Source organism: Saimiri boliviensis, chromosome 19, assembly GCF_048565385.1.
Source record: "Saimiri boliviensis isolate mSaiBol1 chromosome 19, mSaiBol1.pri, whole genome shotgun sequence".
NCBI classification, from domain to species: domain Eukaryota; kingdom Metazoa; phylum Chordata; class Mammalia; order Primates; family Cebidae; genus Saimiri; species Saimiri boliviensis.
The window spans coordinates 42,087,572-42,105,324 of NC_133467.1; the positions used below are offsets into that span (position 1 = coordinate 42,087,572).

General features: G+C 50.1%; 3 non-coding genes across 3 annotated transcripts; 1 reads left to right on the forward strand and 2 right to left on the reverse strand.

Annotated features, from left to right (window-relative positions):
- Positions 1–3,434: 3,434 nt before the first annotated feature.
- On the reverse strand, positions 3,435–3,505 carry TRNAG-CCC (transfer RNA glycine (anticodon CCC)). Its single transcript has one exon. It is a non-coding gene; the product is annotated as a tRNA-Gly (tRNA).
- Positions 3,506–7,223: 3,718 nt separating this feature from the next.
- Positions 7,224–7,295, forward strand: TRNAH-GUG (transfer RNA histidin (anticodon GUG)). The gene has a single exon. It is a non-coding gene; the product is annotated as a tRNA-His (tRNA).
- A 6,033-nt stretch (positions 7,296–13,328) lies between these two features.
- LOC120363067 (U1 spliceosomal RNA) lies at positions 13,329–13,491 on the reverse strand. Its single transcript, XR_005578785.2, has one exon. It is a non-coding gene; the product is annotated as a U1 spliceosomal RNA (small nuclear RNA).
- Positions 13,492–17,753: the final 4,262 nt, after the last annotated feature.

Here is a 17,753-nt window from a genome sequence, read left to right on the forward strand (position 1 = left end):
ATAATTTCCTTTTCTTTAAACACCATATAATAAGGAAAAGTGACAGTAAACGCACAGTCATTTTTTTCAGCTATGTTATTTATTTCTTCGTTTTGACACAGCGTCTCCCTCTGTGGACCAGGTTTCAGTGCAGTGGCAGGATCTCAGCTCACTGCAACCTCTACCCTCACCTCTCAGGTTCAAGTGATTCTCCTGCCTCAGCCTCCTGAGTAGCTGGAATTACAGGCATGCACCACCGTGGCCAGCTAATTTTTGTATTTTTAGTGGAGACAGGGTTTGGACATGTCGGCCAGGCTGGTATCAAACTCCTGGCCTCAGGTGATCTGCCCACCATAGCCTCACAAAATGCTGGGATTACAGGCATCAGCCACCACATGCGGCCTTCTTTTAAGCTATTTGAAAAGAGCATAATTTCCTATTTCCAAGATTGGTTTCTGGATACAGTACTAATAACAGATTAGGTCACTGTCCCCACTAAAATCTTCAAACCAGTGTGATATTTGTACATGTATTGTTTTCAAGTACACACATGAAGGTCCAGCAGTGATACAGGCTAGGGATCAAAAATCAATAGAAATTCACACATCTATTTAATATTATTATTATTACCAGTAAATCCAAACAAATGCCTCAATTTTAATAATGGTAACACAGCTAAAGGAGGTTAAGAGAAATCCCAATCAACATAATTTCCTTAAGGATGAGGCCAATCTCTTCTGAACACGAAAACTTTGTCCCCACATCATGGTTTTTCCTCATTAAAGGAAAGGATCCACAACAACTCACGTGATTGATTGAAACCATCTCAAGTTCCTGATTGCACTGAATGAGCACACCAATTAAAAGAGACTGGCAGAATGGAAAATGGGGTTCACCTGTATGTTGTCTACAAGAAACATGTTGTCTACAAGAAACCTACTTTCAATAAGAAGACACAGAGATATTTGAAGTGAAGGGATGGGGAAAGGTATACCGTACTCACCGTAATCAAAAGAAAACTGGAGTGGCATCCGGGCACCGTGTGAGCCTGTAATCCCAGCACGTTGGCAGGCCGAGGCCGGTGGATCACTTGAGGTCAGGACAAGCCTGACCAACATGGAGAAACCCTGTCTCTACTAAAAATACATACTTAGCTGGCCATGGTAGTGCATGCCTTTAATCCCAGCTACTAGGGAGGATGAGGCAGAAGAATCATTTGAACCTGGGAGACACATGTTGCACTGAGTCGAGATCACACCATTGCACTCCAGCCTGGGGAACAAGAGCGAAACTGAGTTGGAAAAACAAAAGAAAGAAAGAAAGAAAAAAAGAAAATAAAAAACGAGAGTATCTAAATTAATTTGAGACAGAGCCAATTTCAGAGGGAGAAAAATCATGGAGATAAAGAGAATCATTACACAATGATAAAGAGGTCACTTCTTCAGGAAGATAGGACAATCCTTAATAAGTATGCACCTAACAACAGAGCATCTAAATACAAGAAGCAAAAACTGGGAGAACTTCAAGGACAAATAGACAGATTGGCTATGACCATGGGAGACGTCAGCATCAGTAATGGACACATCGCGGAGGCAGGAAATCAGTAAAGATACAGTGGAACTGAATGCCACCATCAGTCACCTGGGTCCGACCAACTTTTTAGATAATTTCCTCCAACAAGAGCAGAATACATATTCTTTTTAGGGTCACATGGAACGTTCACCAGGATCCACCGCATTCCGGCCCATAAAACACACTTCGACACATTTAATGGGATAGAACTCACACCGACTATGCCCTCCAGTCAAAGTGTGGAACTGAAGTAGAAATCAGTAACAGACAGATGGCTATAAAACCCCAAACTGGAGACCAGGCCACACACTTCTAATCACACATGGGTCAAGAAAATGTCTCGGGACCAATGACATATTTTGAGCTAAGTAAAAATGAACATACAACTTGTAAAAAATGTCCAGGTGCAGCAAAATTGGTGCTTAGAACGTCATAATATTGACTGCATATGTTAGCAAAGATAAAAGATCTATAATCAATAATTCAAACTTACACTTCAGGAAACTCAAAAAACAAGAGCGAATTAAATTTAAAGTGAATGGAAAACAAGAAGCTATAAAATTAGAGGAGAAATCAAGGAAATGGAAAACCAGAAATCAATAGAGAAAACTCAACAAAACCAAAAGCAAGTTCTTTAAAATCATCAATGATATTGATAGACATCTAGGTGGTGAACCAAGAAACCATGAGAGAAGATACAAATTACTCATAAGAAAAATAAAAGAAGGTCCTCACTACTGATCTCACGGACATTAAAGGGAAAACAGATGAAGATTATCAACAATTCTCTGCTCGCAAATATGAGGACTTGGATGAGTTGGAGCAAGTCCTTGAAAGACACAGTCTACCCAAACTAACACAAGGAGAAACAGATAACCTAAATAGATCAGATTGAAGCAACGATGAATAACCTTCCAGAACAAAGCACCAGGTGTAGACGGTTTCACTATCAAACGGTTAAGGAAGAAATGATACCAATTCTCTCTAGAAAGTAGAAGCCGAGGGAACACGTTTTAACTCTGGTCTAAGAGGCAAACATTAGGAGCAAGCCCAGACACATGGTTTTGAACCAGGGCGTTGAACTAGTCTGGACTGCTAACCAGCTCCGAAACTCAGCCCTGGAAAGAAGTGTAGAAGCAAGAAGGAAACACAGCTTCCGGGAACTGGGAAAAACGGCGACCCTCCCATGGAGCCCAAGGCGGGTGTGAACCGGTGTGTGAAGGCTGATGTTCGCAGGTAGGAAAGAGAGCACGATGGAGACAAGTGTTCTCCGTTCTGCTCTTGCTTCTGACTCCGTGGCTACGGACCAACCGCGGCTCCCACCGCTTCACAGAAGAGATTTGTCAGCGGCTCTGAATCCGCCAGGGAGGCAGCTGCCATGTGACGTCCTGGGCCCAGGTGAGCTTCCCTGAGGAAACGAGGAGATGGAAACGGGGGAGGACAAACCAGACGATCGCGGGGCTCTCCTTTTCCAGGTTTCCTCCCCAGACCTGCAGAGCTGATGATCGTCATGACCTCCGCACCGCGCTGCTTAAAGAGAAGCATGAAATAGAATCCCCTGGACAGAAGATTTGCCTGGCGGGGTGTAAAACCAACAGGGGTGACAGAAATGAGTTCTGGGGCCGTGCTGCTCTCCAGTCGGGGCCCGATGATAGTTTTGCCAAGATGACCAAGGACTGGGGTCTTTGTGGACAGAAAGGTCCGAGGCCCCTCTCCGCAGGGCCCCTCATCTGCAGGTGGGTTCCTCCCCACACCCCTCCCCTCTCCCAGGGCCCCGTTTTCCCTCTCTGCGTGGTCTGCCAGACCCTGACAGCTTCTATGACGCTGTGACCTATCTAAGGGACAGACGGTTATGGTAAGGAAATGTAAAAACCACAGGGAACTGCATTGGCCGGGAATCGAACCCGGGTCTCCTGCGTGGGAGGCAAGAATTCTACCACTGAACCACCAATGCCAGCCGGATGAGCCCTCCGGCCTTTCCTTGGAAACAGGTGCGCTACGGCCATGGGAAAAGGAGTCAAGATTTTCCCCGTGTGCTCTTTGGAAGATATCACTCACGACAAAGACACCCAGAGCGAAGGCTCGCGTTGGAGATTTGTATCGGGCAATACCACAAGGTTAAGGCTTTGCATTAAAACAGCTGACTTCATAAAGCCTTATTCTGAAGTGGGCTCTGTACAACCGGGTAACAATCCTCTGTGGGAAAACATCAGAAATGCGCCCAGTGTCTTGTCTCTGGTCCCGTATCCAGTGGGCGCCTGTGGAAAGTTCCTGCCTCGCTTCTTGATATCCTGTCCTTGCCGTCCCGTGGCTTGGTGCCTCCCAGACCCTTTCCTCCCGTTCTTGAGATGAACATCAGCACTTTCCCCAAAACGACCTTCAGAACCCAGGGACCTCGGACTGGGAAGCGGGACTCCTGGGACTGTGCCTGGGAAAATCCAGGAGACCTGCTTGATATTTGAGCTTCTCTCCGCGTAGACCTCTCCAATTCCGGAAAAACACCCCGGATCAGATCTTGCGTTTACCTTCTTATGCCTTACAGAGACCAAAACAGGAGCGGAGAAATGGGCGCTTCACTCCAGGATTTCTTTCCTTCGTCTCACCCTCGCCGCTCACACAAGGAGGCCAGTTCAGGGAAAGACAGCTGTATTCCGATCGATTCTAGGTAGGTGCTGGGATCTTGTTCCTCTAACTAACGTAAAGCGTTCTTTTGCTGTTTGCTTTGTCTGATATCCCTGTTTTCACTCTCTCTTTTTACAATAAGCCTGGTTCAGATTTCCACCGCTCTTTTTGTTGGGTGTGTGTTTTCTTTGTGTTTTAAATGTTTTGTTTACAATTTTTACTTTAAGATCGGGGAACATGTGCAGGACGTGCAGGTGTGTAACAAAAGCAAACGTGTGCCCTGGCGATTTGCTGCACAGATCATCCCAGCGCCCAGGTACTGAGCCCAGCATCCATTAGCTGCTCTTCCCGATGCTCGCCCTCCTCCCAGCCCCCACCCTCTGCAGGCCCCGGTGTGTGTTGTCCCCACCCCTCAGCTCCATGTGTCCGTGTGTGCTCGTCATTCAGCTCCCACTTATCAACGAGAACACGCGGTATTTGGTTTTCTGTTTCTTCATTAGTTTGCTAAGGAGAACGTGCAGGGCTTTTAATATTTAACCCTTTCCTGTCCATTCAACTGTTAAAGCCAGCATTTCCTTTTCTATCCAACCTGAAAGATTTAGATCCATGATAATTAGCAGTGATTAATGTTTTTTTTTCTTTTTTTTCTTTTTTTTTGAGACGCAGTTTCGCTCTTGTTACCCAGGCTGGAGTGCAATGGCGCGATCTCGGCTCACCGCAACCTCCGCCTCCTGGATTCAGGCAATTCTCCTGCCTCAGCCTCCTGAGTAGCTCGGATTACAGGCATGTGCCACCATGCCCAGCTACTTTTTTTTTTTTTTTGTATTTTTAGTAGAGACGGGGTTTCACCATGTTGACCAGGATGGTCTCGATCTCTCGACCTGGTGATCCACCCGCCTCGGCCTCCCAAAGTGCTGGGATTACAGGCCTGAGCCACGGCGCCCGCCGGCAGTGATTAATGTTATGTTAGAGATGACTGTCATAGATAGTCTCATTCCAACCACCTCATTGTATCATTTCTGTGTTTTCGCTTTGTTTTTAAGTCTCTTTCTGCCTTTCTTACTAGACAGGTGTGTCTGGGTAAATTTTCTGTTTTCCTGTTGTGTTTCTGAAATTCCTTGTTAATGGGAGGTTTAGTATCACCTGGAGGTAGACTGCGGTAAGTTAGAAAACCCAGGCTATGGCCGGGCGCGGTGGCTCAAGCCTGTAATCCCAGCACTTTGGGAGGCCGAGGCGGGTGGATCACAAGGTCAAGAGATCGAGACCATCCTGGTCAACATGGTGAAACCCCGTCTCTACTAAAAATACAAAAAATCAGCTGGGCATGGTGGTGCGTGCCTGTAATCCCAGCTACTCAGGAGGCTGAGGCAGGAGAATTGCCTGAACCCAGGAGGCGGAGGTTGCGGTGAGCCGAGATCGTGCCATTGCACTCCAGCCTGGGTAACAAGAGCGAAACTCCGTCTCAAAAAAAAAAAAAAAGAAAACCCAGGCTATAAGCCCTAAGGTAATTGCTAACATCACCCAAGAGAGTTGCAGGTAATAAAGCCAACAGAGGAGAGAGAATGGAATGACATAAAACCCGTGTGAACGCTATGATGGAGTGCTTGCTCTTTGTACAGTGTTTGCTCCTCTGTCCCATAGAAATGCAAACTGGCCACAGACACCTGTGCAAGAATGACTAGAACATTATATGTAATGGTAAAATCTTAGAGTCAATTTAACTTCAAAAGCATATGGAAAGGGCTAAATGAATGACAGTTAAAAAAGAGAGAAAGAGAGGGAGAGAGAGAGGGCTGAGTGTGGTTGCTCATGCCTGTAATCACAGCACTTTGTGAGGTGGAGGCTGGCGGATCACGAGGTCAGGAGATCGAGATCACCCTGGCCAACATGAAACCGCTCTGCTAAAAATACAAAACTCCGGAGGCTGAGGCGGGATAGTTTGAACCAGGGACTAGGAGGTTCCAGTGAGCTGAGATTGCACCACTGCACTCCAGCCTGGCGACACAGTGAGACTCCGTCAGAGAGAGAGAGAGAGAGAGAGAGAGAGAGAGAGAGAGAGAGAGAGAGAGAAAGATCTTTGTCAAAAAATATTCAGAGGTTAACAATGATAATATAGTCTTCGAAGGATATGGGTGTTCCCAGAATCCTAGTGGACCCTGATTTACCTACGGGAGACATAGAGGAGCGGAGGGTAAAGTTGGTCTCGCTCTGCCTTTCCGTGAGAGGATGCGCTGGACAGAAGGAAGCTGCCGGCGGTTTCAGCATTTTTTTAAATGCAAGAGACAATCCCGGGTCCGGACTCGTCCACCTCCAGAGCTGGAAGCAAGCACAGCAATCGACCGAGCCGCGCACACGCTCAGCTTGCAGTCCGGCGTCCCCGTGCAGAGCCGGCGCCCAGGCCGCGCTGGCGGAGCCGCGCCTTCTGCAGAACGCTCGTGCGGGCCCCAGAGCCTCGGAAAGCTGGAGGCAGCGTCTTGCCGCAATGTTGAGACCCGTGCAGTGGGTGATGCTGAAGCTAGAAGGGCAGCCCTGCGGCCTTCGCCCTGTCCTGTTCCCGGCCGGCGTCGGAGCCGGAGTCCCAGGAAACGCCCGGGTCCGCGGCTCCCTGGGCCTGAGCCGCCTGGGCCCGGCGGGAAGCAGAACGCCCGGGACCCCGCGGTGGCTCTTCCCCTTCTTGGCCCCGCCTGCACCCGACCCGCTACCGGCTGGGGCTCCCCTGGCTTCACTCGGCTTGGGTCGGTGGGGAGGGAGAGAGAAAGGCTGAGAAGCAGGAATTGGGAGAGGGGGAGAGGACAGGGGAGGTGTGGACGGGGACAGCGGGGCTCCCGGGAGAGGCGGGGCAGGGGGCGCAGGCTGCGGCGGAGGAGACGAGAATTGTTCTTGTCACCCGTGAGGATGGCGAGGGAGGAGGGGAAAGCTGAGCGGGCAGGAAAGGGAGAAAAGCGCGAGCAGCCTGCGGCTGTCTGGGAACCAAGCCGCCTAACAACTGAAATCTCCTGTCGTCAAACTTCCCAGCGCAAGCCCAGGCGTCGCCGCTTGGCCTGTGGCTCGCCATGATCGTATAGTGGTTAGTACTCTGCGTTGTGGCCGCAGCAACCTCGGTTCGAATCCGAGTCACGGCAGTGACGTTCGGCTGGGCCACCGGCTCCCTTTTGCTCTCTGCCACCCAGCTCCTCAAGCGCCCGGGGTGCTGGCTGGGCGGGGTCCTCCAGTTTGCTGATTGAGCGCCGGAGGGAGGCGACGTTCGCTGACCCAACAAAGACAGCAGGTGGAGTAGGCACAGATGGAAAACTGTTGCCGGTGCCCTACGCAGAAGGCAGGTGTGAGCGGGAGCCAGGGGGGTGAAATGCTCAGATTCGGCAGAGGCGGCAGCCAGAACCGCGGGGTGAGAGGGCGCGGTGGCTGCGGAGGGGGAGCCGCTACTGAAAGGAGGCCAGTGTTATCGTGTGGGTGACTGTCGGTGGAATCTTTGGCGGAGAGTGTTTGGAAGAATGGCGATGGACTTGACGGGCAGAGGAAGGTGGTGACCCTGAGCGTCCAGCCAGGGGACAGGAGGCTGTGCTGTCCCTCCCCTCCCCTTACCTGGTAGGGGACAGAACGTGGTCCGGAAGGGGGTTCTCCCTGGACGAGGCTAGCCCACCGCACTTCGGCCGCACTGACCCCTGCAATTTCCCCACACCGGTCCTCCTAGGCCGTGGTGTTTGTGCCACCCCGCGGCTGGGGTCCTGCACTCTCCTGACTTGCCTTGGCCCACCGCTGACACGGATATCGCCCCAGAGACGCTTCGCCGCCCTCCTAGGGATCTTGAGGGCGCTTCCTTGGTGTTCTCACTGAAGCTCAGGAACAGGCAGATCTGAGCTCGTCTTTTACACGCTGAATTTGGATATTGACAAAAAAGCCCTGACCCAGAGCTTGGGTCTCCTCCGGGCCTGCACCTGACTCCCAACTCCCCGCCTCCTGCCTCCAAGCGCAGCTCTTGGCTCAGGGATGGGCAGTGCCCACCCAGCGTGGAACCGCAGCAGCCGCAGCCCCCGCAGGCTGGGGCAGACACTAGCAGGAGACAGAACACAAGGCGTGCGCGGTGGGAAGCACGAGAGACGTCAATTTCCCACCAGGCGAGAAGGTCTTTGGAGACAAGACAGAAGGACGCACCCCTTCCAGGAACAAGGCGGCTGCTCCTGAGGCCTGGCTTCGCACGGAGGCTCCTGGGTCCCTGGGCGCTGTCTCTACCCGCTGCAGCCAGAGCCGCTTCACACATCTCAGCCGGCTTCCTCGTCCGCCTCTGCCTCCTCTTCCTCCCCAGCTGTCCTTGAGACAGCAAGGCCTCCAGCCCGCGGCAAAGACCTAGCCTCCTCTCCAGCCCTTGGAGAGGGAGTTGTACGCACGCCTACTAACCCTAGGAGGACAGAGACCCTGAGGTGGAAAGACCCCCCCTCCTTCCCCCTTGCTGCTTCTCTCGGCACAGCTGGTCCAGGGGGCTGGCTGAGGCCCGGTTCTCCCTGCTCCTGCTAGAGGGCCTGGGTCGCGTGGCTCAGGGAGCTAGCCATCGGGCATCTCCCCCACTGCGCCTCAGGGAACGGGAGGCGTTACCCTGTAGGACCCACTCTTACCCATGAGAGACGCTCGGGAAAAGCTCCCGCGGAAGCCGGGGCTCTGCAGCTTAACCACTTCGGGGCGAAGCCGGCGTCGGCCCTTCCTTCCTTCGGAGAGCCTTGGGGAGAGGAGAAATGCTCCAGGACAACAGGCGTTGCAGCATCTCAACAGAGTCCAGAGGAAAGGAGGGCGCCGCGCCGTCTTCCTGGAAGAAGGCGACCCGAGGGGAGGCCCGCGGGCGGCCGCCGGGAGGCTGGCGGAGCGGGAGGGCCCTTTCTCCACCGGAGCTATCCAGCCAGCTTTCCGCGTCCCACCCGGGACTCCTCTTCCTCTCTCTCCTCCTACTGCAGCTCTTCGGTCCTGGTATACCTTCAATGCCGATCTTCCTTTTGTGCCGGGGAACCTCTCACGCTCGCCACAAGTTACTCATTTCCTTGGTTGTTCTGAACTTTAAATAAGGTAATGTACGTTACCTTATGCATTTTTCCTTGTTAAAAATAGACAGTACTGATTATTCAGACTAAGTTACTGATGAAAATAACAAATGGCAATTATTGAGCATTTATGGCGCGCTTACATACATGGTGAATTGAATATGCTAAAGGAACTGGAGAAAATATTTTATGCTGAAGGGATTTGAGAAAACAGCAGAAGCAGGAAGGTCACTGTCACCCTCCCCCTGCCCTTCTTCCCTGAAGCCGATCACAAGGTTCTCATGTGAGAGGTGCCTTCTCTGTACCCAGAGGAAATGTGTATCCTTGAGTCTGAAGTCTCAGGAATACAGAGAAGAGCCTGAACACAGAGGCCTGGCCACATTTTCCCCAGTTTGTTACTGTTAGATCATACTTTTTAATCTTATCATAGTTCTCCATGACTATTCTCTCTTCATAAAACCTACTGCTAAAAAAACCCCTGAGGTTTAGTTGTTTCCACGGGCCTTCATTTCCTTTTGAAGGCGCTCCTGTCATGTGAAACTTACATTAAATAAATACGTATGTTCTTCTTTTGTTAGTCTGTCTTTTGCTGTAAGGGTCTCAGCAATGAACCTAGCTGATCAACTCCCAGTTCCTCCCAGATAGAAATACTTCTAAAGCTCATTTCCTGAAGCTCCTTGAGGGTCAAACCTGCTGGAGACTGAGGAGCGTTCCTGGGATCTCCCAGCCCAGGAGATCACTGCTGGTGAGAGGATTGCTGCAGTCTCCCTGGGAGGGTGCAGGGCCACTGGAAAGTATCACTGCTGTGACTTCAATACAACTGGTTTTCATCACATCTCTCTGTGCAGTGTTGCAGGCAAAACACAAGAGCTAACACGAACGTGAGTAACACATACGCACTCATCGCCTGTGCCTGACATGCAAAGTGCCACATGTGAGGCACAGCTGATGAGTGTGCATATGTTCGCTCATTTGGTGCTTACCTCAGGCTGAGGTCACATCACCACCTTCATCTTCCATATGAGAAAACAGACGCACAGAGATGCTAATTAACCTGCCCAGAGTCACTCAGCCAGCAAAGGAGGATTTGAACGCAGGAATTTGAAGTGAAGGCAGCCTAGCTCCAGAAGACATTCTCAGAACAACTGCGTTTCTACTGCTCCTAACAAAACCACCCTCACAAAACTCATGACAGTGAGAAAAACCTGACATAGGAAAACTATGACTGTGAAAGAAATCTGTCTTAACTGACTGCATCTTGCTTCTAACCTCCAAGCTGCCCTTGTCCATTGCTGAGCATAGGCCAGGCTAATTATGGGAGGTATGTAGTTTCAAGTCTGAGTGTGAAAAAAAGATGATAGCCCCTTCCTGAGACAAACCTCTTCCTTTCTTGGGGATCAGACATCCTTAGCAGAGCTAACAAATTAGGCTCAGGACACCAACCCGAAGCCACAAGAGTCCTAAGCTGCCCAGTTGTGCCTGTAGATGACATCATTAGTGTCAAACTAATGGTGTTGAAGGTGTTTTTCAGACCTTGCCTTGTGATGGACTAGCTGGCACACACAGACCGGTAAACTGGCTTATCTGGTCCTGTGGCCTCCACCCGGGGCTGACTCAGTGCAGTAAGCAAGCTCTGACTGTCATTTCATCCCCAACCCCACCAATCAGCTTTCCCCATTCCCTAGCCCCTTGCCTGCAAAACTATCCAAGAACAAAACAAAACAAAACACAAAAAATAAAACCCTAGCCTCTGAATTTTGGGGGAGGCAGATTTGAGTAATAACGAACCCTGTCCTGGTCACTTAGCTGCCTCTGCGTTTATTAAATTCTTTCTCTGCTGCAGAAAGCCTGCTGTTCTCTGCTCAGTCGGCTTTTCTGGGCAATGGGCAAGATAAACCTACCAGGCAGTTATGCTAATAAAAGAGAGACACAAAAGGCAAGCATGCTTGAAGAGAAATGTAAGTCTGTGTATTTCTTTTGAAGAAATGAAAAAGAAGGCGGAATGCTATGACAGGCAGTACACTGTCTAAATATTTTCACAATTCTCCTGCCTCCCCCACATCCTTCTTCTCCCAACAACTGCCCCCAGAAACCTTCAACTTAAACCCGATTCCTGCCGGGACTGGGTTTGTCCTTCCCTTCACATTTTCCTCTCACCTGCCCCACACCCTTTCTTCCATTTCTAATCTGGTCTTTCACTTCCAGGTCATTGAGGATTTTCCATTTAAAAATATTTTTAAAAACCGTAAAGCAGTAGATAACCGGCCATCCATATTCAACTCCTGGAATTAATTGCTGTTAACATACGTACGTACTTTTCTTCCAAATCATTTTTAAGCTATTGTCTTTAAAAAAAAAATTATACGTGCTAAGCATAGACTATACTAACAGTCCATAAAATGTAGAAATACGTGCAATTTTTGATTAGCTTAAGTTCGAGAATAACTTTTCCTAATAGTAGTGCAGCATTGATAGAGTCGTGTTCTTCAGCTATATCTACGGAGAGAAGAATGTGTATTGCAGCTAGACTGTCCCCTCCAGGTCAAACAAAAGAAAAAAACAATAAAGAAGGATATATATATGTTATATGTAACACATATATTATCAGAATATATATATATATATATAAGCATATATATGTGCTCTTATGAAATTAAGCTTAGACTCTATTTTCCAAATATTCCATTTTACAGTGCATGAATTTAACTGCAGACAAAGAGACAGAAACAGAAAAGAAGGAATTCCTGAACTCCCTATCACAGTTAGACACTTTTTTTTTTTTTTTTTTTTTTTTTTTTTTTTTTTTTGAGACGGAGTTTCACTCTTGTTACCCAGGCTGGAGTGCAATGGCGCGATCTCGGCTCACCGCAACCTCCGCCTCCTGGGTTCAGGCAATTCTCCTGCCTCAGCCTCCTGAGTAGCTGGGATTACAGGCACACGTCACCATGCCCAGCTGATTTTTTGTATTTTTAGTAGAGACGGGGTTTCACCATGTCGACCAGGATGGTCTCGAACTCTCGACCTTGTGATCCACCCGCCTCGGCCTCCCAAAGTGCTGGGATTACAGGCTTGAGCCACCGCGCCCGGCACAGTTAGACACTTTTCTAAAGGAATCTTCTAAGGCTAAACATACAATACATTAAGTAAAAGACATTAAGATTTGGAGGGGTTTCTTATGACTTTTTACAATCACATTCATTAAGGTGTGAGTTGAATTTGGTACAATGCATCCATTTCAAGTCTGATGACATGTCTATTACTCCAAAAGGTCCTCTTGTGCCCTTGGCAGTCAGTCCCCCTCTTCCTTGACCCCAGCAATCAATGATGTAGTTTCTGTTACTACACAGATTAGTTTTACCTGGTCTAGAAATTCACCTTGATGGCGCCACACAGGATGCACTGTTTTCATCAGTCAGGATAACGTTTTTGAGATTATTCATGCGAACTCATGTTTCTGTAAAGCGTCTCATTTTGTTGCTGGGTGGTTCGGGTAGTTGGGGTAGATGGCAGCGCATTCTGCCGACAGGTGAGACTGCCGTTGTGACCTGCAGGCCTCCGTGAATATGAGGAAGGGCACCTGGGCGCGGGGAGAGCCGCCCGTTCCCCTCCACAGAGTAGTCGTGTCATGTCCACCACGGAATGGGGACACCGAGAGCCCTAGAGCCCGCTTTCATCCCAAACCACGGACTCCATCTGTGTACAGTTTCTACCTGGTTCTGTGAGGTGAGAACACATTCCCCCAGCACAGAAATCCTATAAAGGGCTGTGGGGGCTGCGGTTAGAAGCAGAGGCTGTGTGAAAGGCAACTCCAGAGGCTGCAGAAAGACACGAAGATTTTCACAGAGCGTGAGAACCCAAGAGGCTGGAGACCGTGGACCGACCTCTGCCCAGAGCAGCCCCACGTAGAAAGGGAAGATCTGAGGCCTCCGCACTCGGCAGCTTTTGTTAAACAACCTCACCAAGGCCGAGGCTTCCAACTTTTCCAGCAGTAAGGACAGCAACGCGTTACTTCCTATTTTATAGTCTCCGGCCTACGAGGAGAACACTTGAGATCCCGCACAGGGTGTAACCCGGTAGAAACTGAGAGTAGCCTATTGCGTACAATCTGCTGTCTACACTGCAAGAATCCAGGGGAAAGCGCCAACACAGGCACCACTACCACAAATTATGCAGGCGCGGTTCCCACATTTGGGGAAAATCGCAGGCGTCAGCACATCAGGATCCACTTGGTGAGGCTCATCCTGGGAAAACCACATTCGTGACCATAGTGTCTCCCCTGCCAGGTGAGATTTTCTGCGCCTCCGCCCCGCCACAGCCTCTTACGCCTCCCCCTTTACAAACGCGGTCACTTGCCCTGCGCGCCCCCTCCCGCCTCGCCCAGACACGCAGCTTGGGCTCCCACGTCAGAGCAGCGGTGCTGAACTCGCGCCCACAGCCCGGGAGCGCCTTCGTGGCGAAGCAGCAGCCCGGGCGCCGCCTCGTCTACACAGAGGTCGCCCTATCCGTGACTGCTTGAGGTCTCTCTTCCTTCCCCTGAAGTCCCCTGACGCGCTTGGTTAGAGGAACAAAAGGGAGCTGGTGGCCCGACGAACGTCACTGCCGTGACTCGGATTCGAACCTAGGTTGCTGCGGCCACAACGCAGAGTACTAACCACTATACGATCACGGCGAGCCACAGGCCAAGCGGCGACGCCTGGGCTTGCGCTGGGAAGTTTGACGACAGGAGATTTCAGTTGTTAGGCGGCTTGGTTCCCAGACAGCCGCAGGCTGCTCGCGCTTTTCTCCCTTTCCTGCCCGCTCAGCTTTCCCCTCCTCCCTCGCCATCCTCACGGGTGACAAGAACAATTCTCGTCTCCTCCGCCGCAGCCTGCGCCCCCTGCCCCGCCTCTCCCGGGAGCCCCGCTGTCCCCGTCCACACCTCCTCTGTCCTCTCCCCCTCTCCCAATTCCTGCTTCTCAGCCTTTCTCTCTCCCGCCCCGCCGACCCAAGCCGAGTGAAGCCAGGGGAGCCCCAGCCGGTAGCGGGTCGGGTGCAGGCGGGGCCAAGAAGGGCAAGAGCCACCGCGGGGTCCCGGGCGTTCTGCTTCCCGCGGGGCCCAGGCGGCTCAGGCCCAGGGAGCCGCGGACCCGGGCGTTTCCTGGGACCCCGGCTCCGACGCCGGCCGGGAACAGGACAGGGCGAAGGCCGCAGGGCTGCCCTTCTAGCTTCAGCATCACCCACTGCACGGGTCTCAACATTGCGGCAAGACGCTGCCTCCAGCTTTCCGAGGCTCTGGGGCCCGCGCGAGCGTTCTGCAGAAGGCGCGGCTCCGCCAGCGCGGCCTGGGCGCCGGCTCTGCACGGGGACGCCGGACTGCAAGCTGAGCGTGTGCGCGGCTCGGTCGATTGCTGTGCTTGCTTCCAGCTCTGGAGGTGGACGAGTCCGGACCCGGGATTGTCTCTTGCATTTAAAAAAATGCTGAAACCGCCGGCAGCTTCCTTCTGTCCAGCGCATCCTCTCACCGAAAGGCAGAGCGAGACCAACTTTACCCTCCGCTCCTCTATGTCTCCCGTAGGTAAATCAAGGTCCACTACGATTCTGGGAACACCCATATCCTTCGAAGACTAGATTATCATTGTTAACCTCTGAATATTTTTTGACAAAGATCTCTCTCTCTCTCTCTCTCTCTCTCTCTCTGACGGAGTCTCACTGTGTCGCCAGGCTGGAGTGCAGTGGTGTAATCTCAGCTCACTGGAACCTCCTAGTCCCTGGTTCAAACTATCCCGCCTCAGCCTCCGGAGTTTTGTATTTTTAGCAGAGCGGTTTCATGTTGGCCAGGGTGATCTCGATCTCCTGACCTCGTGATTCGCCAGCCTCCACCTCACAATGTGCTGGGATTACAGGCATGAGCAACCACACTCAGCCCTCTCTCTCTCCCTCTCTCTCTCTTTTTCTTTTTTAGCTGTCATTCATTTAGCCCTTTCCATATGCTTTTGAAGTTAAATTGGTTCTAAGATTTCACCATTACATATAATGCTCTAGTCATTCTTGTACAGGTGTTTGTGGCCAGTTTGTATTTCTGAGGGACAGAGGAGCAATCACGGTACAAACAGCAAGCACTCCATCATGGCGTTCACACGGGTTTTATGTCATTCCATTCTCTCTCCTCTGCTGGCTTATTAGCTGTAACTCTCTTGTGTGATGTTAGTAGTTACCTTAGGGCTTATAGCCTGGGTTTTCTAACTTACCGCAGTCTACCTCCAGGTGATCCTATACCTGCCTTCCTGGCCTTGCCGCTGTCGCTGACATGCACTTTGCTTTTGCGAATGTTATAAACCCTACAGCCCATTGTTATGGCTTTTGTTTAAACGTTCAAATTTTTACAAAAAAGATTGACAAAATAAGAAATTAACTAGTGTAGTTACCCATTTCTGATGCTCTTCATTGTCTGTGTAGATCTGGATTTTCATCTGGAATCTGTTTCCTTCTGCCTAGAGGACTCCTTTGATGTTCCTTATATTGCGGGTCAGCTGGTGGTGAATTTGGTCCGCTTTTGTACATCTCTAAATGTCCTTATTTCCCTTCCAGTTTTGGGAATACATTTTTCTGGCAGTGTTTATTCTGGGTAAACTTCCCCTGCCCTCAGTCCCATAAAGGTGTCATTTGCTGTCTGCTCCTGTGCATTGCTGCTCCTGGTAGAGGCCGGCAAGAGCAGAAAGCAGGCTGATGCCATCTCATCTTTGCTCCTGTGTATGCACAATGCCTTTCTTTTCTGGCTGGATTGGAGCAACGTTATTATGATGTATCTAGGAGTGGTTTTCTTCATGTTTCTTGTGCTTTGGTTTCCTCAGCTTCTTGGGTCACTGGATTTATAATTTTCATTATGACTGAGAACTTTTCAGCTATTACTTCCTCAGAAATGGGATGGCCACAGTGGCTCACACCTTCATAAAGCCGAATTGGGAGGTGTCAGAGTGAGGCCTAGAGTTCAAGACCAGCTTGGGAAACATGTTGCGACCACCCCTGATAAAAATAAAAAAGAAAGTAAATGTTTCCTTTCCACCCTCCTCCTTTCTGGACACTGTTGTATTTCTTTCTTTTTTTCTTTTCTTTTTTTTGAGATGGAGTTTCACTCTTGTCACTCAGACTGGAGTGTAATGATGTGATCTCAGCTCACTGCAACCTCCTGGGTTCAAGCAATTCTCCATCCCAGCCTCTGGAGTAGCTGGGATTATAGGTGCTCGCCATCACATCGAGCTAATATTTGTATTTTTAGTAGAGAGCATTTTGCCATGTTAGCCAGGCTGGTCTCAAACTTCTGACCTCAGGTAATCCACCCACCGTGGCTTCCTAAGGTGCCGGGATTACAGGCATGTGCCACCATGCCTGGAGCCACTGTTACATTTCTATAGGATAGAGGTACAGGTACTATAGAAAGTCTCCTTCAGGGACTCCCATGACTCATACATTAGGCCTCGTAAGTCTGCCCCACTGTTCACTGATAATCTTTTCATTAAAAAAAAAATCTTTCGGCCGGGTGCGGTGGCTCAAGCCTGTAATCCCAGCACTTTGGGAGGCTGAGGCAGGTGGATCACGAGGGCAAGAGATCGAGACCATCCTGGTCAACATGGTGAAACCCCGTTTCTACTAAAAATACAAAAATTAGCTGGGCATGGCGGTGTGTGCCTGTAGTCCCAGCTACTCAGGAGGCTGAGACAGGAGAATTGCCTGAACCCAGGAGGCGGAGGTTGCGGTGAGCCGAGACTGCGCCATTGCACTCCAGCCTGGGTAACGAGGGCGAAACTCCGTCTCAAAAGAAAAAAAAAAAATCTTTCGACTGTGAGTTTCATTTTGCGTATTTTCAATTATTTATGGTTCCATGTTCCCTGATCATTTCTTGTGTAACATGTAATCTGCTGTTAATCCCATCCAGCGAATTTATTATCTCTGATTTTTTTTTTTTTTTTTTTTTTTTTTTTTTTTTTTTTTTTTTTTAAGATAAGGTATCACCCTGTAGCTTGAACTGGAATGCAGTGGTGCAATCTTGGCTCACTGTAACCTCTGCCTCCCAGGCTCAAACGATCCTCCCATGGCCACCTCCTGAGTAGCTGGGACTACAGGCACACACCACCGTACCCAGATAATTATTTGTATTTTTTGGTAGAGGTGAGGTTTTGTCATGCTACCCAGGCTGGTCTGAAACTTCAGGGCTCAAGTGATCTGCCCACCTCAGCCTCCCACAGTGCTAGGATTACAGGCATGAGCCACAGCACCTCACCCCGATGGTGTTTTCATCTTCAGAGTTTGATGTGGGTCATTTTTATATGTTCCATGTCTCTACTTCATTCTTTGGACCTGTGGAATGCAGTCATAACTGTTTAAAGTCCCTCAGCTAATTCTACTATCACGGCAGTGCTGGTTCGGTTTCCACTGGCTATTTCCTTCATGATGAGTCATGGTCTCCTGCCCTTTGCCTGCCTGGTATTCTCTGATTGCGTGGCAGACGTGGCGAAGTTTGCCTTTTGTCTACTGGCTAATAAAACTTGCGACACCAAGTTACTCTTGTTGTTGCTC